The sequence below is a fragment of the Tenrec ecaudatus genome, chromosome 1 (assembly GCF_050624435.1).
Source record: "Tenrec ecaudatus isolate mTenEca1 chromosome 1, mTenEca1.hap1, whole genome shotgun sequence".
Taxonomy (NCBI): Eukaryota; Metazoa; Chordata; class Mammalia; order Afrosoricida; family Tenrecidae; genus Tenrec; species Tenrec ecaudatus.
In genome coordinates, this window is record NC_134530.1 from 38,232,023 (window position 1) to 38,252,866 (window position 20,844).

Consider the following 20,844-nt stretch of genomic DNA (forward strand, 5'->3'; position numbering starts at 1 on the left):
TTGTGTGTTCCTGTGAGGCTGAACAGATGGCAGCGGAGCTTGCAGGGGACAATGGACAAGGAAGAAGGCCTGATGGGCTACTTCCATACTGTATCCATCGAAAGCCCTAGGGACCACCATGGTCCAGTTCACCCCTAACCCTGTGGATGATGCAGGCAGGGTGTCATTCCACTGGGCGTGGGCATGGGACCGCTGTGAGCTGGGGGCTAATGACAACAAAAACTAGGTATGAAGCCAGGTGCTTCACATGTATCAGGTCACTTATCTCTCCCCACCACCCTACACACCCCTTGGCGTGGTCACCGGGGCCGTCCACACTGCCAGATCGCTGGTCAGCCCTCACTCATTTCGCTAGACCCGTCAGCAGATCCTAGCACAGCCTCTTTTAAACATTTCCTCTACGTGACTCTCTGGAGGCCAGACTTCCTATTTTCCACCCCTATCTCTGGCTGGTCCTTCTCAGTCTCTTTGGCTTCTTTCTGCCCCCACCCGTGACCTCTACAAGCTGGGAGGCCGGAGACCCAGTGCTTAGAACTGCTCTTTCTCCATTGCTGTGGCTTTCCCAGGAGACGCTGTCTTCTGATGTGTCTGAGTCCCGCCTAGATGCTAATTTCTTCCAGCGTCATATGTCCAGATCAAATCCAGCCCCTGCAGCTTCAATATCCTACATCTGTCTCCCACTGGATGTCTCCAGCTTAGTGCCCCGCACGCATCGCAAAATCAGCCCCTCCTCCACAGCGCATGCCTGCGTTTCCCTCCGTCTTCCTCTCTTGCCAGGTGCTTAAATCCCAAGGAACCTCTCCCGCTCGCACATGATACGTCCAAATTTTCCAGCCAATCCCTGGGTGTGGCTTTACCTTCAAAATCCATCTAGAACTCAGCCGAGGCTCCATTATCAAGTCTCTCTAGAACCCAATTGCTTCCGTCCACCGTCCGCTCTGCCGCTGTCTCTCAAACCACCTTCCTTCGCAGCGAGATACAGCAGCAGTGCCGAGTGGTGCTCTCGCTTTCATCTTAGCCCCTCGGGTCGTCAGGGAAGCTCTGCGGAGCATGAATCATTCCATGTCACGCCTCTGCTCAGAACTGTCCACGGGCTCCCGTTTCCTGGCTCAGAGTGAGAGCCGACGTCCTTCCAATGACCTGATAAATCCCGTTTGTCTCTGGTTCCATTCCCTACACCTCCTCCCCTCATCCTGTTCCCGCTACAGTGGGTCTTCCCGCTACAATGGGTAAGCCTAGGATGCTTGACCTGGTACCCGGGACATTGTTTCCCTAGAAATCCACCTGTCCTACTCCCCAGCTTGCCTCAGTCCCTGCTCAAATATGACCTTGCCAGAAACACCTTCCCGAGCCACCTCATGCAAAACAAGCCCCTGATGGTCTCTCGCATCAGCCCTCATCCCACTTGAATCCCTACCCTTGTACCTACTCCCCCAACCCTGCTTCTTTCTCCCCGAGCTAGAATGTAAGCGCCAGGAGGGCAGGGGCCTGTCAGATGTTTTCCACTCCTGTGGCTACAACCCCTGGATAAGTAGAAATATCTGACCTGTTGGTAAAGAGCAGTCACCTCCTACTTGGGGGAAAACCAGAGAGAAAACTGCAGTCCAAAGAGTCACTTGTCCAGCATGGCTTGGGACTAGCTACGGTGACTTTCCGTCCCGAGTCTGCCTGCCCCAAATCTGCTACTCACTCCACCTCCCCAAGAAAATCCACCGTTTAAAAGGAGGCTTCGACTCCCGCGTCTTGATTTGGAACAAGGTCAGTCTTGGGTGGCGTGAAATCGGCAACAACTCCAGAAGTTGGATCGGAAGAGAAGGGGGCAGAGAGCGCATGTGCCTGGGAGAGAAACAGTGCAGAAAAGGAGGGGGAGGGCGCTGGTGCAGCTCAGAGGATGTAATCAATGCCGCTGAATTATACATGTTGAATTGCTGTTGGTTCTGCTGTGAATATTTTCTACAACCAAAACAAATGCAAAATAAATTATTTTAGGTTTTTTTTTAAAGCAAAAACGAAAAAATCAACCTTGAACACTTCCCATCTGTGATTTTTAACTTTAGTGCTTCTGTAGGAAATGAGATGGTTGAATTGGGGGGACTCTTCTGAAATGGACCCTTCCGGACCAAACATTTCCAGAGTTTTGCCCTCGAACTTGCACAAACCCCAGTGGCAGAGCTTGGGCCAGGGGTCAGGACTGCAAAGAACGGTTTGCAAACCACTGGGTGAGCCTGAACTTGGGAGGCTGTGCTGGCACCCATCCGTAATGGACAGGAGGAGGGACTCATGTCCCATAAGGAGAAATGCAACCTGTCAGTGGGGCCCACACCTATCAGCTTGAGTGCCCCCAGTCGCTCCAGCAACGCTGCCAGCCCTTCCCTTGGCACCAGTCACAGGGAGAGTGGAAGAGGACACACACCCCCCACAGTCCCCATGTGGGATGTGGAAAGAGATTTGGTACTCTGTAATTTTTACATATATATATATATATATATATATATATATATATATATATATATATATATATAATAACAAAACATTTGCCAATTCAATTCAGGAGAAAGAAGGGGCCTTCTACCCCTGGAGAGTTCATCTCAGAAACCCACAGGGGCAGTTCTGCACACTGTCTCCCCAGGGTGGTGGTGATGAGTCAGAATTGGCTTGATGGCAGTAGGTTTGGTTTGGCGGGACTTGTTAATTCAGTGACATGGTTTACTTTCATCATGATGTGTAACCAGCCCCACTAGCTAGCTTATCCCTAAATGTCTGACCACCATTAAGGGAATCTCGGCGCCTTTTGTGCTGTGGCTCCATGGTGCCTCTCCCTCCCACCCCCGCCAGTGCCCCAAACCAAACCCACAGTCCTCGCCTTAATTCTGATGCACAGCAACTCGTGGGGACGGAGTAGAACACCCCACCCCCTACCCCCACCCCGCCAGGGTTTCCAAGGTGTGGCTTGGACAGGAGCAGACCACTGTATCTTTCCCCTGAAGAGCAGCCTGGGGCTTCCTCCTGTGACCCTTTGGTTAGCCGCCAGAGTTCAATGAGGCACCAAGAGGGCTGTTTGTCCATTCTAGAACCCTCTGTAAGGACCCTCCGCAAGGACAGCACAGTCTGGTCATTCTGTTGTGCACAGAGTCGTTGTGGGTGGTAACTGACTCAATGGCACCTAACAACAATAAGGCACACCAACACATCTCTATGACAACAAAACAAAACCCAGTGCCATCCAGCCGACTCTGACTCATGCTGACCCTACATCGAATCTCCGAGACTTGAGATCTTGATGGGAGCAGACAGCTTCCCCTTTCTCCTAAGGAACAGCTGGTGCAGTTCAGCCACTGATCTTGCAATGAGTAGTCCGAGTGGGACCCTCCAGTTTCTGTCTTTCTGTGACTGACTTATTTCCCTCAGCCTCATGCGTTCAAGGTTCAACTACGTTAAGCATGTATCAGAACACCATTTCTCCTGATAGCGGAGTGACAATCTAATGCACGCATGTACTAAAATAAACATTGCGTTTATTCATCCATCTGTTGATGTGCATTTCATTCGCATCTATGTTGTGTCTCTTGTGAAATGTGCTTCGGTGCACAGTGAGGGGCAGCATTTTGTTTGCCCTCTTGCTTTCTACTCCTTGTGGCGTCACCTAAGATGGGGGGTGCTGGGCCCTATGGTCCTTCTGTGAGGAACTATTTTCCAGAGTGTTCAAACCGTTGTACAACTCCACCAGCAATGGGTGATGGGTTCAATTTCTCGACGTCCTTGGCATTTCTGTTTTGCTGGTGGTGGGTTTTGTTTGGGATCACTGCCAGGGTGAGGTGGTATCCCATGATGGCTTTGATTCGCAACTTCCTAATTAGTAAGGCAGCATTGTGGTGGTGGTGGGGGGGGTGCTTCTCAGTGCAAGGTCAGCAGTTTGAAACCAACAGCTGCTTCACAGGAGAAAGAGAAGGCTTTCTACTCCCATAAAGAGATACCATCTCAGAAACCCACAGGGTGGCCATTTCCATGAGTCAGAATTGACTCAGTGGCAGTGAGTTTGGTTTCATCATGATAAGGAAGGGTCCCTGGCGATGCTGCGGGGTAGGCATTGAGCTGCTAACCACAAGGTCAGTGGTCCAAACCCATTCATTGCTCTATTGGAGAAAGATGAGGCTGTGTGCTCCCATCAAGATGCACAGGCCTGGACATTTCTCTGGGATCGCTGAGTCAGAACCAACTGGATGGCAGTGAATCGTTGCCGTAACTAATGTCAGGAGCCATGGTGAAGTGCCTGGCTACAAAGTGAAAAGTCAGCAGTTCCAACCCACCCGCTACACTACAGAGAATGATGCCGTAGTCGGCTCTGATGAAGACTGCAGTCTTGGAAATCCCACGGGGCGGTTCCACTGTGCCCTCCAGGGTCGATGTGAGTTGGCATAGAACAGGCCGTGTTTCCTTAGTCGTCCAGGGAGTGGCTGTGTTGGAGCCAGTTCAGCAGCACCAGGGAACCGGCTTACCTGTCACCAGGACCTTTTGTAGCAACTGGTCTTTTCTGATGATCTGTCCGAAATATGTCCATCAAAGGCTCGTCACCTTCCTTTCGAAGACTGAGAATAGAGCACTCCCTGAGACAATTGCCCGGAATTCAACATTGAACCTCACATAACCCCTGAAGTCATCTTGCAGCTAGAGAACAGATTGGTGCACAAAACAGCAGCACCCATAAGTGCTGTGCTCCTGTTAAAATCACCTCCACGAGACCAAGTGGCCGATGATGAGGTTGAAAAAAGGATGAGAATGTAAGAGGGCAGAGAGCCAGGTTAATGGCCACAGAACAGTCAGGATGGGAACGGGAAGACTGGCACGGAGCCGTGTGTGTAGACATGGCAGAATGACACCCTCAGTCGCTGTAAACCTTCATCAAAACTATGATAAAATATATATATTTTTTAAATTCTTAAGTCTTTTGCTGCAGATTTTCCCAGCACACGATGTCCCTAGATTTCTAGACTGCTCTTGCCATGGACATTAACTATGGATTTGAATCGAATGAAACCATGGCCGACTTCAACTTTATAGCCAGTAGATGTCAATAATTACATTATATTATATTGAATTGCATTATGGAAGGTAATCTGCTCTTCCCAAGGGCAACTGATGTAATCACACATAACAACTCCCTGACAACAATGGCACCAAATGGTTGTTTGGCCAAAGCACTGGAAACCTAGGCAAGCTGATGAATCAAAGTAGCATCATTCCCTTGCCATGGTGACTGGCCCAGGGCATGCGGAGTTTTCCCTGCGAACAGCAGGAGAGAGAAACTCTCCTCTCTTCCGTTAAGATGATTGAAGTAGGAGGATACAGGGGAGGAGCTGCCTACCACCATGCCCCCCCACCCCACCCCCACCCCGGTCCTCTGTGTGAACAAAGGCAAACTGCACATGAGAGAATGTGCAACGAGGCGCCTGGCTCTCTGACAGCAGTGCTTGAGTCTTGGGGGTTCCTGAAGTCAGATCTACCTTTAGACGTCCAAGGTTATGAGCCAATAAGTCCCCCTTTGTAGCTAAGCCGAGGCAGGTTGAGTTTCTTTTGCTTGTGGGCGAGAGGACGCCATTGAGTTACGGTGTTAGTCGCAGCTAATATTCTCGTCCATTTTTGTCGTGTAATATAAGCATTCTTAGCATCTCGGTGTTCTGCAATAATATTCATGGGTCTTCCTCGTGGATCTGCATGTTGGCGAGGATTCGGGCAGGGTTCATCTCGGTTTGGCCCTCGACTGGACATCTGGTTCTGCTTTGCTGCATGCAGGTCTCCGTATGGTGGCCAAGACGAGTGAGACTGTTCCCTGGGTCAGGCTCATCTCAGAGATAGTTACAGGAGCACAAGTGGCCGAGTCAAACTATGCAAGTCCATAAAGGACCCCTTTTGCTGCAAGGCCATTCACATTGCATTGGCCAAACCAAAGCATAGAGCCAAGCCTAACATTCATGGGTCAGGGAGAGGTACTCTGCCAATGATTTTGAGAGATCCCGCAAAGTCACGCAGTGGAAATACTGTGAGAGGGGCTGAAGGAGGAGGAACAATATCCAATCTAGCACAAATAAGCAAGAAGGGCGAAGGGAGGGAAGTAAGTGATATCAGAGGCAGCAGAGCAATTCAATCTCCTATACCAACATCAACTGTGGCATCATGCCTTTTTATCCTGGAGAGAAGCCAGCACCTGTGAATGTTCTGTGAGAATTACACAGAGTCAGCCGACCCCCAACACCTTCTCAGAACTGCACACACCGTCTCCAGGCGGCCGCTCTGGGTACAGAGAAACCAAATCCTTCCCCAGAGATCAAAATCAATGTTACAGAGACATAGCTGCTCCCTAGCAGGAGTGTTGGAGTGTTGGAAGGGGGAGAGGGGGAAGCTACAGGAAATGTTTCATTTCCTTCCGTTTTAAATCATTGGAAGAACCAGAGAGAAAAATAATTTTAATTCAGGTTAGAGCTCTTTTTTCTAGAAAGTTAGGTTGCCAAATTTGCTCTCATTTCAAGAAAAAGAAGTCTTTGATCAAAGGGTGTGCTGGTGGCAGAGGGTCTCACTTCATATGGAGCTCAAAAGCCTTGCACAAACTCAACACACAATCAGAAACAGAGCCGGTTTGTTTCTTTGATGGGCACCTCCGATGGAAAAATCAGATGCCACGATTTAAATTCAGCTCAACACATGTTTTCTGAACATCTCCCACGGCCATGTGTTCACTTTTGGGAACATAAACAAATAACAAAGACAAGGAAGCAGAGTGAGACAAGTGGGTGGAGGCAGAGGAATGCCGATTCTTGGCTGGGTCACCTGAACAGGTCACTTTGTCTCCCTGGGTCTCAAACTTCATCTGCAAACATGATGTCTGATCGATGAACTCTGAGAACCCATTCATGTGACCATGAACTGGGTTATTGTCTTGACTCGTCTCGTGACCATTCAAATGATAGATGGATGCTCAGTAGAGATCGGATCTTCTTATTTCCGTGAGAGCTCTGATTGAAAAGGCTTGCTCACGTTTTTTCCCCAAAGTAAGAATCCTGGGACTAGATGTTCACATTCATTGTTCCCCTTCCAAGCATACCCACTGTCCCCACAAAGATCTGCGCTATCCTAGGGCCATCCTAAGGTCAGTCTGGGGATCTATACAAATCCCATCGTCGCTACACTTTTCCTTGAAACAGTGTGGATGGAGAGTTTGGGTGTGAGGGTGCGACTCCCACAGTGGTAAAGAAGGGCCCATGGCACCCCATGGACCTAAATCTGAGTCCCAGCCTCTGCCATTTGTTACCAGGACCCCGAGTGAGTAGGCTCAGGTGCCTTCTGTGTAGACTGAGAATCATGATGCACATAGCTCCTTCCTCGCAGAGTTGTTGTGAGGAATATCAGTTACGTCTTGCCACTATACTTGGTCTAAGAACCCACTAAATGCTAGCTTTCCTCTTTACCTTGGCATCCTTCCAACCCCATTTTAAAGCAATCCTGAATTTGGAATCTACCAGTCTCATTTCGCCTCTCCTTAGATCATGGAGAACACTGAGAGGATGTTCTCTGTACGGCCACTGAGATTAAAGGAAAAATACCTTCTTCACATAGTGTCCTTCCTATAAAGGAGTCCACAGATGACAACATACATGTTACTCTGACTCCAAACAATATTGGCGGGAAATATCTTCACCACGGAACTTAGTTCACCATCGATATCCTCTGAATTAAAAAGGTGAAAATCCGATTGGAGAGGGATGGCAAGGGATGGGAGTGTGTGATGACACCTAGGCGGGACTCAATTCTCTCCATCAAAATTGGAACTCTCAGGCAGGGATATTCCCACCTGGAGGAAGGGGGCATGTCTTGTCTAAATGGCATAGAAGGGCCCTTTGTGCCAGTGAGTCTGGAAATGGTTCATCTGTGGGGAGACCGTCAAGTGCCCACTGTCATGGGATGTCCCTGAGAAGCAAGGAGACTGACACTTGGACTTGTTTACTGCAGACACGCCTCACCAGGAAAGACCAACTGGAAGAAAGGACACCGTGTTTGGTAAAGTGGAGAGAGGGTCGGCAAGGGGGAGGGAAACCTCAATGAGCCACAGTCATGACGTAATCGGCACCACAGGGAGCTCAACCACATGGAAGACCACGGAGGTGATGCAGGCCCTGGCCACGTGACACAGAGAGTCACCGTGACTCACAGCCAACATGATGGCCACGGACAACAAAGTGAATGACAGAGTGGGCAGCTAGGTCTGTCTGTCTTTTTTTGTATCCCATTCCTCTTAAAATGAACTCAGCTACGTGTTTGTTTGTCAGGCGGGGGAAATGCCTGTGGCTACCTGTTTGTGGGCAAAGGCGGTAGAGCGTCCTTTGGGTTCAAGGCGTCCAAGGATGCTGACCCAAAGCAAAATAAGTGACGTTACTCTGAGAAATTACAGCTCTCCCTGGACATACACCCTCACCCAGACATGTGGCCTGTGGATTGTAAACATTGGATTGTAAACTCCTTTATACCTCCCCCACATAAACTATCACAAGAAAGCAAACAAAGGCACATCCAATTACCACGGCCTTGACCACTGCACCATTTACTAGTGAGAGACCAATCACCCCATGAGTCTACCAGTACATAAAACATCAGATAATTAACATGCTCCGCTACCTGCCTCGGGGTTGGATGTGCTAAGAAACAAGACCCGGTGAAGCCATTCCAGAAAACCAGGCACTGGAAACCTCAGGACACTCGTTCTCCTCTGACACACACGGGGTCGCTACGACTCTTAGGAGGCTTGGCAGGAAGCGGTAGGTGTTTTTGGAATTCTGCATCCAAGTAGCCAGCTAACTCCCGATATAAAGGCAGGCAGATGCAGGAACCGTTCTTGAAGGGCTGTCTGATTGAAGAATCTAGTCCATAAGATCCCAAGCTTATTTGCCATTCCACTCTCTGTTCTTAAAAAAAAAAAAAAAAAGAGTGCCGCTGGCAATTAAAAACATTTGTACAAGATCTCATAATGCAGGATAAATGATCGGCATGTGCTTTTGCAGCCACCCCCGCATAGTCCCAGCACCCCTCCGGGGACATGGGAACTACTGGTCTGTAGTTTGGCCGATAGGTAGTTTCCCCAGGGTGACTCCAGGGGCAAGACCCAAGGGGTGTCTTCCTTGGGCACCTACTCCAAAGCCCTGCTGCTCTCCACGTCCTGAAATGCGATGTGTACACTGCCTGGCCTGGGACCTGCGGGTCTTAATCCCTGCAGTTGTTCATTGTCTTTGTGGTGCTGAGCGAGTGCTGCGTTGTGTTTGATTGTGTGTTGGGGGGAGGGAAGTACTGTTCCCAAGAGGGCCTGCCTCAGTGACAGAGGCCTGAAGTAGAAAGAACCGAACCAAGAGGGAAGAAACAGCTCACAAGGGTCAGAGCCGGAGGATGGTGGGTGGCGGGAAGCGGAGAGAAGACTGGGAAATAATGCTCTGGGGCAAGATTTCATTTTGATTCATATGTGGGTGAGAATGCAACATGCGAGCCAAAGAGGGCTCTGTTTCCAACAACAAGAACAACACACGCCCATCCCTCCAGAAATGATACCAACAACTTGTCCAGGGCAGAAATCACGCCATCCACCAGAAAAGAAGAAATGGCTCATTTCATGGAGTCACTGGGGTGCCATTTCATGAACCCAAAGAACTAGTTCCCCAGGTAGGTCCCCAAATGGGCCTGGAGGAACTAATGCCACGGCCACAGAAGCGCCCCCTCATGTGCCGCCCGGCACACCGCCGCATTTTATGGAGAATGGAAGGCACCCGGAGGTGGGACAGGGCAGTCCCTAGGTGTCTCTCTGTGCACAGGGGGGGGGGGGGAACTCATCTATTAGCGGGGGAGGGGGACAAAGCAAAGGTGGAGAAATGGGAACCCAACCCACCTGGGTTTGAATCTGGCTCTGGTCCCCCATCCCCATCATCAGAAGCACCATCCCCATTACCTGCATTCAATCGTCCACAACATCTCACCACCGGGCACCCTGGCGAATGCTTCACACGCCTGGTCTCATTTAGCCCCTCATTGACTCGGGGAAGCAGGCGCTTTCCTAATGAGGAGGAAGAGGGTCGGAGAAGTAACGGCTCCAATGTCACAGAGCTCGCACATGGCAGGCCTGGGATTTGCGTTCATGTCCGGCCAACTGTAGAGCCCGTCCCACGGCCCTCCAGCTGGGCTGAGGTCACTCGTGATGTCAGCTCCCATGGTCTGGTTGGATGTAGGGAAGGCGTTGCTAAGCTGGGGATCTGACTAGATACAGGGTGACGGGCTGCAGGACTGGTCCCCTTGCTCTTGGGTCTTGTTGGGGGAGCCTCTTGGACATGGTTATGGGGTTTCAGAAAACCAGATGACGCCCATCCTGTGGAGATAAAAGACCAAAGAGAATAGACAGTCCAGGAAGGTGCCTGGGGTTGGGGTGGGGGTGTTGTTCCATCAGCTTTTTGGGGTGCCGTTTGGAAGCTTCTGTGTCAGGATTGTGTTTTTTCCTTGACTGTTACTGCCTGTGCCCACTGAATCACCCACTGAATCTGTGACAACGGCATGAGTCCAGCCTGTAACCCACATTTCCTTCGCACACCACACACACCAAGCAACACAATGTGAAAACTGAGGGACCCTCTAGGAGGGGAACAGTGCACTTGCGTTAACAAAGAGAGTCTTCAAGTACATGTGTTTCCGCATTGAAACACATGGTTAGTGTGTATGTTTAACATTTATATATTTCGTGAGTGAGAGCGTCTGAATTATAAGTGATTATTAAATGACTGTTTGCAAATGAAAAATACACAGAATGTTAGTTAAATGCATCCACGGAGGAGATGAGCCTGAATAACTTGCCAACCTTTGCGTGAGAGATTTCCCAGGAAGTCAAGGGGAGAGGCTCACTCTTCACACTGATTGCGATGCGTGTTGTGGAGCCATCCAGTCTGTTGACCCGCAGCCACCCTGAAGGACAGAGGAGAACAAACCATGGGGCTTCCGAGGCTGTAAGCTTTATAGGGGCAGATGGCCAGGGTTGCCTCCTTTGGGGCTGCGGGGTGGGCTCACACAGCTGACCTTCTGGTTAGCCGACATGTGTGTATTCAGCTACTATCGGAAAGATTGGTAGTTGGAGCCTACTCAGAAGGGCCCCACGAGCAGGCCTGGCAATCTGCCTCTGGAAGAGCACTGTTTAGATGACCCTCCGGAGACAGTTTTACTTTGACACGGAGGCGACCCAGAGTCCAAATCAACAACATCATAATGAACTTAACCTTGCTCTCAGTCACCATTGAATCGACTTTGATTCCTGGTGACTCTAGATGTGTGTGATATGTACACATAACACACACACGCACACACACACACACACACACACACACACGGCAGCGCATCATTTAATTTCTGAACAATGCTTCCAGGGTGTTGATTGTGGATCCAAGTAAAATTAAATGCCTGACCATTTTATTCTCTATTCCATTTTCCATGATATTGCTTATTGGTCAGTTGTGAGGATGTTTTTCCTTTATGTGTGGTGTAACACACCTCTCTTGTCTAGGAAGGAGGGTTGAGGCACAGAGAAGAGGGGGACCTGGGGGTTTTAGAGGAACTACCAAGATCCCAATCCCCTGAGATGGTGGTCATTCATCCAGGTCTTTGAGATCTCCTAGAAGCCTTGCCTATTAATGATAAAGGTGAATGTCTCAGCCCTACCTGAAGGCACCTTGGAAGAAAGACCAGGCAATCCAGTCTTCCCATACTTAATCCATACTGAATACTATAGTCTTTGGTCTTCATCAATAAATGCTTAAGTCCCCATGGTTTTTAGTAAACAAGGGTGCATTTTCTGCATATCACAGGTTGTTCAATGAGCCGTTCCCCATCCTGATGTCACATTCTTCTTTACTTAATCCAGCTTCTCTGATTATTTTCTCAGCAAATAAATATTTATGTAAAATGATATGACCCTGACACCCACTTTTCCTGATTGTATACCATGCAGTATTCTCTTTTTCCATTCAAGTGGCTGCCTTTTGGTCTATGTAAAAGTTCCAATGACATGTTCTGGCCATTGAAACACAAGTGAACATCTTTCTGATATTCTCTGCTTTTAGCCAAGATCTCTCTACATCAGCAACGGTATCATATCCTCTTCTAAGTCAGGCTTGACTTTGCTGCTAGTCTTCATGGATGTACAGCTGCAGCCATATTTTAATTATCTTCAACAAACTCTACTTGTAATATTAATTAACCATAATTATAAATTAATATAATCAATCATATCAATTAATTATAAATGAATAGAATGGGTGTGTCTTTCGAAGTTTGGGGGATAGACAAGTGAGAGTTTTCAGCTTTGCAACTATTTGTTGAAACATCTCAAGCATGTGTCAGTCCCTGGAGACTTGTTTTCCACTAGGGCTTGCAATGCACTTTGGACTTCTTTCAGTATCGCTTGTTCTTATCATAAGCTAACTCCTCCAGTGAATGAAAGCCAACCAGTTATTGTTAATCCAGTGACTCAGTACTCCTTCCATCTTCTTTAATGCTTTCCTCTATGGTTCACTATCTCCCCCATACCCACACCCACCGAGTCGAGCCAAACTCCTGACCCCCTATGTAGGGCTCTGAGGTTTGAAATATTGATGAGCAGACAGCCTCATCTTTCTCCCACAGAGCAGCCGGGCGAATCCCTCCATGTGGCATCTTGAGGCCGGACTGTCTTCTTCAGTTCTTGCAGTTTGAGAAATGCTGACATAGTCTTCCCCTTGGTTTCCTAACCCCAAGTCTTTGCCCATTGCTTAGACCAAGCTGCCTTTTGAAATCTTCTCTCTTTACCTTCATCAGTTCTTGCTTTCAGTTTAGCTGGGTTCAACGGCAAATGTCAGAATCTCTTCTGACAGCCATTTTGGACTTTTTTCCTTTTCTGTCGTTTATATGGCCTCTTACTTTCTTAGGAGCTCTTATGATGTACTGGGTTACATGTCAGACTGCTAATCCCAAGGTTGGCGGTTCAAACCCATCAGCCACTCCATGAGAGAAAGTCCAGGCTTCCTGTCCTGTAAAGATTTGCAGCCTCAGAAACCCACAGGGACAGTTCCACTCTGGCCTATAGAGTTGCTTTGAATTGAAATTCACTCAGCAGCAGTGAAATTTGGGTTGGTTTGGGTATATTTTCTTAATGTTCGCGATGTCATTCAACGAATCGCATCAGAGCTGTTCTTGACGTATTCCTAAATTCAGGTAGATATACTTGAGATTGGTTGTGCTTTGGCTCTCCTAGGCTCATTTTAATTTTCCTCAGCTTCAACTTGAATTTGCTTGTGAGAAATTGATGGTGGGTTCCAGAGACAGCCCCTGGCTTTGTTCTGATTGATGCTCTTGAGCTGCTTCATCATCTCTTTCCACAGATGTAGGCAATTTGATCCCGGTGCCTGTAGCCAGTGAGGTCCATGAGCACAACCGCCATTCATGTTGTTGATGGAATGCGTTTGCGATGAATAAGTCTTGCAAAATTCTTGTCATGAAATTCCCAGCGTAGTGTCCATCACCAAGTCCCTATTTTCCAACTACCAATCCTTCTTTTTTATTTCCAACTTTGGCGTGCAAATCATTAGTAATTATTAAGGCATCTTGATGGCATGTTTGATCAACTTCAGACCACAGAAGTTGGGAGAATTCTTCCGTTTCTTCATCTTTGGCTTTTGTGGTTGGTGGGTAAATTCAAAGTACCGTCCTATTCGCTGGTCTTCCTTGGAGGCATATAGATAGAATCATGTCACTGACAGCTGTGTGCTTCAGGATCGATCTTAGAAATCTTTCTCACAAGGAATGTGGCACCATTCCTCTTCAATTCATCCCTCCTGGCACAGTCGACCGGATGATCGGCCAGTGCAGTCCATTCCAGCCCACTCATGGGGAGGATATCGATCTTCAAGCGTTCCCTTTATTTCTGACAACTTCCAATTTTCCTTGATTCATGCTTTGTACATCACACATTCGTAATTATTCGTGGATGTTTGCAGCTGTTTCCTCTCATTTCGAGTCGTGCCATCTCAGCATGAGACGGTCCTGAAAGCTTTAGTCCATCCATGAAATGAAGGTCGACTCTACTTTGAGGAAGCAATTCTTCTCCAATAAATTATGGAGTGCCTTCCAACCGGCGCTGAATCAAACAGTGCTCTGCTGATATGCATGGGGTTTTCACTGGCCTCCCCGCCCCCCAGAAGTGAATCCCCAGGTCTTACTTCCCAGGCTGGAAGCTCTGCTAAGACCTTGCACTCTGTCTCCCTAAGTCCCACAGCCCTCCCCTTTGTTTCTCCCCATGCCTTCGGTTGTCTCCATCCTTGCACTTCATCTCTGTGGTTGCGAGATGTGGGGGAAGGGGTGGTTGCCAGCAAATGATCGGAGCTGACTGCACGCTACCCTCCCAGACTTCTCACCCTCAGCCAGGGGACACGGTGGCCCCTGTCTGGGGGATCTTCTGATCTTTCCCCAGAGCACATTTTAAAACCCATTCAGGCAAAGTAAGCTGTGTGCATGTCCAAGAGATACAGCTCCTGGACTGTGCAGGACTCGCATGTGACAATTTGAATAAACAGAGTATTCATCTACAAAGGGGGGGGGCGGTGTTCTCCCACCCCCACCCCAGGAACCTCAGGGGAAGTGGTGGGGACAGAGGAGACAGACAGCATCCCGACAAAAAAGTGCTCACAGCCATTCCCAAGGCTGAGGTCTCCTTGCATGGAAATATTTCACGTGGGGTTCCGGATGCTTTCCAAATGCCAGCCCTGGGTGTCTAGAGCCACGAGTCATACACTTCCCTGAGCATCTCATGCCCCCTGGCAGTTTGTTGCTCTTGCAGAGTCCCGCGCCATCCCAGAGATGCTAGCCGATGTGGACAGGAAGGGGGCATCATTTGAACAACCAAACATCTGAGCATTTCTCCTCATTTCTGAAGGCGGTCCAGTGACTAAGAACTGGGCTGCTCACCCAAAGGTTGCTGGTTCAAACCACCAGCTTCTCTTTGAGAGGAGGGAGTGGCCATCTACTTTCTTCAAGATGACAGCCTTGAAACTCCACAGCACTGTTGTACCCTGTCCTACCCGGTCTTTATGGGTCAGGACCCGGTCCACGGCTCTGGGTCTGGTTCTTGTGTTATTCTCACTTTGGGAAGCACTAGAACCAGCATCAAGTGCAGACCTGCCCTCCCTTGCAGAGCCCACCAGGAAGAAAGCATTCCTTGCGGAAGGTGACTGTGGGAGCGGCAAGCTGCCATGCAGGAGGGAAGACCCCATGCATGGACCCAGCCCCGCTCCTGCTGATACAAAGGAGCATCGGGCTTCTCAGGCCACTGGCACCCCGACAAAGGGTCTGGCACACATTAGCTTCTCTGCTTCACCAACCTGTCTCCGGTCTGCATTCCTGGACAGCATTCGTTTATCATAAAACCTTGCAGCCAGCGACCAATGAACGCTCCCTCTTTTCTGAGCCAGACCGAAATGGTGGCCCAGAGTGAGTCAGAGAGACAGTTGAGCCACACATGGGGTCAGTCAGGCCCTGGCGGCCCCGGGACTATCCACTCACTCCACAAGGGGCCGACATGGTGGACATGGAAGCGTGGACCTCCCTGCGTGGAACTTCCTGTACAGCCTTTTGGCCACAGGACAAAGTCCTTATCTGCCAAATGCAGATTCTGGGGACCCTCTCTGTCAAGGGAAGCCTTTTTGCAATGATGAAAGAAGAGGGGTGTCGTGCAGGTCCATTGGAATTGTGGCTAGAGTCCCCGGGGGACCGCACCTGGGAAACAGGAGCCTGAGTGGATATGCAGTGGGGCGTGGGGGTAAATGTGCCCAGTCAACGCAGGTTCTCATGAGAGGCAGGCATTGAGCACCTGAGAAGGAAGTGCCTAGCCTTCCCGAGGCCGCGGACACACTAATTCACGGACATGAACTCTGCTGTCCAGGAGCACCCTGGGCAGGCAGGTGGGTGGGAGAGGCCTGGCCATTTGTGAGCAAGGTGTTTTGTTGCATGCTCTAGGAATGACCACAGAAACTCAAGAAACGGGCACTTATTTTTGGAAATGACGTGGAATCCAAGCAAGAGCGAAATGTGCAGCGTTGCCTCAGAGACTCAGTACGTGAGGCTGACAGACCTCCGTCCTTGTGTGTCGACCTCAGGATGCTTTCACTCGGTATCCTTCAGCCTCGATTTCAAACTAGCACGTAAATAACCAAAACAATGGTCAAGGAAGGAGCCCTGGTGGCGTAGTGGGTCATGTGTTGGGCTGCTAAGCACAAGGCCAGCAGTTCCAAACCAACAGCTGCTCTGAGGGGAGAGATGAGGCTTTCTACTCTCGTCCAGGAACCCACAGCTCTAGTCTGTGCTACAGAGTCGAAATGAGTCACAATTGACTCGATGGCAGTGAGTTCTTTTCCTTTTGACTCAAACGACCCTAAAGGACAGGGTCGAATTGCTCCTGTAGGTTTCTGAGACAGGAAATCTTCATGGGGGCAGAAAGCCCTCTCTTTCTCCTGAGTCGTGGGTTGAGACTGCTGACCTTGCGCTTAGCAGCCCAACGCCTAACCCAGTATGCCCCCAGGGCTCCGTGAGGATGTGCTGGCGTCAGACACCATCCATGCCAGGCTTCCTGGGGAAGTTCCAACTGATGCCACTCATCTCAGCTTCACTCTGCATAGCATCATCATTCACTCTCAAAAGTGTCCCCGTTTGGACAAGAAGTCATAAGGTCACCCTCCTAATGGGAGAGCCGGCGACAATGCTTGCAGCAAAGGGTTTGGCTCTTTGCCCTGATTCTCGCTAGGAACTTTCCTTCCCTGCGAGAAAAGTTGCATGATCTCAAAGACGTTCCACAAGCCTAGCTTTGATGGGCACCCGGTGGACACGGCCCAGTTCACTCGTTCTACACCAAAAGATGAGGCCCTCGGCCAACACTGGAGAGGCTGGTGACCTCACACGCCGAGCCTTTGCCTGTGCCGTTGGACATGGCTGGCCGAGTAGAAGCGGTGGCAAGCCAAATCACCAGGAATATGGCACTGGCTCCTGTGAAGAGTACCCATCTCCCGCCCTGAGCCGCAACTTACTTGAGTGTGTGTGAAGGGCTGTTTGTGGAAGATGCCGAGGGAAAGGCGCTGACATAGAACCCACAGCGTGACCAAATTCTCATAGCTGTGGATGGACTGAGAGTTCTGGAATAACCTCCCACAGTAGTTTCTAGGTGAGCCCCAAGAAACTGAGAACAACTTCAACAGTAAACCATTTGCTATCAAGTGGATTTTGACTCGTGGCACACACCTGCCCGGCCCTTTCCCGCCCCACCCCAGGGCTGCACAAGAGAACTGCTCCATGGGGTTTGCATGGCCTTGACCTTCTGGAAGCGATGTGCCAGGTCTTCTGCTCATCAGCCTCGGGGTAGGTTTAAGCTGCCACCCTTTGGGCTAATAGCAGGGTGTTTGGCAAAGGGGAAAGATACTCCAGCTGCGACTCTATTGTCCCCTGAGATCAGCTAGTGTGTAAAGGTGGTGGGACTTGGGAGCTGGACGCTGGGAATGGGAGGGAGGTAGATGAGTAACCCTTCTGGTTTAAGAGTCAAGTTGATTCTCCAAAAGTAATTGATCTTAAATTTTCTGAAATCTTGGCTGGAAGTGTGGGCAGGGGGGCAGGGGAGGGTGCATGGGGGTGTACATAAGAAAACACAGGCGGAACAAGTCCCTCTTTCATGTTTAACATCCCAGGAGGCAGTGCAGGTGTTTCTAAAGTGACTGTCTTGAACCTTCCTTGGGCCAACGGGAAAGAAAGAGAAGGTAGAGGAGGGAGGAGAGGGACCTGGGGTGTGGGGTTCTGTCTTCTTTCCTCCTGGTTGGTTTTCTTATTGGTTCTATTTTGCTTCGGTTTGTGTATTTTCAAGATCCTGGTATGTGGGAGGAAGCTCATTGAAGAGGGAAATGAGTAAGGCTGGGTCAGTCTGTTTACTACGCAAACATGCACACGCAGATTCGTTTACTGAGTGCCCATCATGGGCGAGGGGGCACCAAGCCCTCCACCCAGCCAGAAGGTCTCAGTCAGGTGGAGAGGCGCATGTAAATAGATAAATTACCACTGCATTAACAGGGATGTCTCACACGCACACACACACACACATACTCACATACACACACTCTGTCACATACACACACACACACACACACTCACATACACACACTCTGTCTCACACACACACACTCACATAGCTCTCCAAATAGAGCTGTTCTTGATCTTCTCCCCAGGACACCCCTTTCTCACATTTGCATATATGCTGACTTTTTTTATTGAGTTGAAATTCACAAAAGATAGGATTACCTTAAAATGAAACATTCAGTGGTATTTAGTACATTCCCAGTGTTGAGCAACCCCTACTTCTGACTAGATGTAAATATAATGCCCTCCCCCTTAAGTAAAGGAGAAAGACGAGGCTTTTTAGTCTCCTAAAGAGTTCAAGTCTGGGAAACTCACAGCGGCAGTTCCACTCTGTCCTAGGAGTTGGAAATGATTCACTAGCAGGGGGACCTGAGACCCATGAAGCCAGCCGTTCTCAACCTGGGGATTGAACGGCCCTTTCACAGGGGTCGGCTGATTCTTAACAGTAGCAAAATGACAGTGATGAAGTAGTAACAAAAATAATTTTATGGTTGGGGGTCACAACATGAGGAGCTGTATGAAAGGGTCGCGGGTCGCCACAGGAGGAAGGTTGAGAACCACTGTGTTAAGTGACAAGAGTTTGGTGTTGCAGCAGTTAAGTGCCTAGCTATCACTAGAAAGGCCATGGATCGGAACCAACCAGTTGATCCTCGGGAAAGAAGGCCTGGAAATCTCCCGAAAAGATTCCAACAAAATCCATTCTCATCGACTTCATCAGACTCACAGTGACACTGCAGGACAGAGCAGTCTGCGCCATTGGGTTTCTGAGACTGTAACTCAGTGGGAGTAGCCGGCCTCACCTTTCTTTCTTGTAGTTAGCAGGCCAACGCTTACTCTACTGAATCACCCATCAAGCTTACAGTCTAGGAACCCCGACGGGCCAGTGTCCCTCAGAGCTGGGATTGACTTGAAGGCACACAAGGACACCAGTTAAGCAGTTCCCATCCCCCTCCGCCAGCCCTTGGCACCCTCCACTCTGCACCCTGTCTCCAAGTTATCATCTGCTCTCCATATTTCATACAAACAGAATCATACGAAACGAGACCTCTTGTGTTTGGCACTTTCCACTAAAGGTTCATCCTTGTTATCGCATGTATCAGCATCGTCTTTCTTTTGTTAATGCCCGATCATTCCACTGACTGTGTAGACCGCCATTTTTTAAATCCATTCATTTGCTGATGGGTATTGTGCTTGTTTCCCCCTTTGGGCTACTGTGAATAATGTGACTGCACGCATTTGTGTACGTGTATTTGTTGGAGTGGTGGTGTTCCTAGGAGCATCCGAGGGGGCTCCAATTCATAACAACCCATATACAACAGAACAAAAGGCGACCAGGTCCCCGCCGATCTCAGCGCTGCTATGTTGGAGCCCCGTGGTGCAGCCACTGTGCCAACCCACCTCACTGCTGGCATGCCTTCATCAGCCCTCCTGTCGAGCCAGCACGGAGCCCTTCTGTAGGGACCGGGCTCTCCTACCTGAGGACATGTTCATAGCCATCATCCTTGACTCTTAAGACCATCCTGGGTGTACTTCCTCCCAGAGAGGCTGGTTTGTTCATCCTTCTCACTCTCCAGCTTTAGCACGCATATGTGGGATGGAAAATACCATGGCCTGAGCCAGGCACACTTTAGTCTTTAACACTTTAAAGAGGTCTTTGGCTACAGCTCTGCCCAATGCTATCTGTCCTCTGATTTCTTGTCTGCTGCTTCCTTGGATGGTGGATCCAAGTCAAATTAAACCTTTGACAACATCAGTCTGTTTTCCCTTTACCATGCTGTTATCTATTTGTCTAGTAAGGATTTTCGATTTCTTTATATGGAGGTGTCACGAGCAGTGTGCTCTGCACTAGCAAGTGCTTCAAGTCCTCCTCACTTTCAGCAAGCTAGGTCCTGTCGTCTGCATGTTAGGGAGTCTTCCGTAAATGCTGCTGCCCCGCTCATCATACATGAAGTACGTATGTAGTCCAGTCTCTTGGAACATTGCTCCGCATGTAGACTGGATAAGTATGGTGAGAAGATCCATCCCTCATGTACACCTTTCCAGAGTTCAAAGTGTTTGGTATCCCCTGGTTCTGTTTAAGTATCAGTCTTAAATTCTTTGGGCATATGCTTAGGAGTGGACTTTTGAGGCTGGGTGGTGATTCGACGTTTAACTTTTGCTGAACCATGAAACTCTGCTGCAGTGGTTCAGCAGAGGCTGTCTTGTTCTGCCATTTGGATGCTCCTCCTTAATGTCACCCAAGAATTTCAGAGAACCAAATCTTGATGTACAAACACACCAAATAACTCCCAGGGCCTTAGCTGGCCTAGTTAGTCGGGAGGAACAAGAGTTAATGAGGCTAACGCCAAGGATTGAGTCCCAGTACCGGCCAGTGAGCGGAGCAGAGTGGACGGAGTGAACAATTCTGTCTGATGCATATGCTCCATCCAATGCTGCACTGCCCTCTTGCTAGTGGTCACAGTCGGGTGGAACCAGAATGGGTTGTGATGGTACCACGTAAAGGAAGAAGAAAAAATATCTAGAATTTATCGTCTTATTCTGGCACAGGGAAATTTACTGGGAATGGGGTGAGTCCTTACTTCTACTCCTGGTTCCACCTAACTTCTGTAAGTCTCTTGAGCAAGATATTTGATA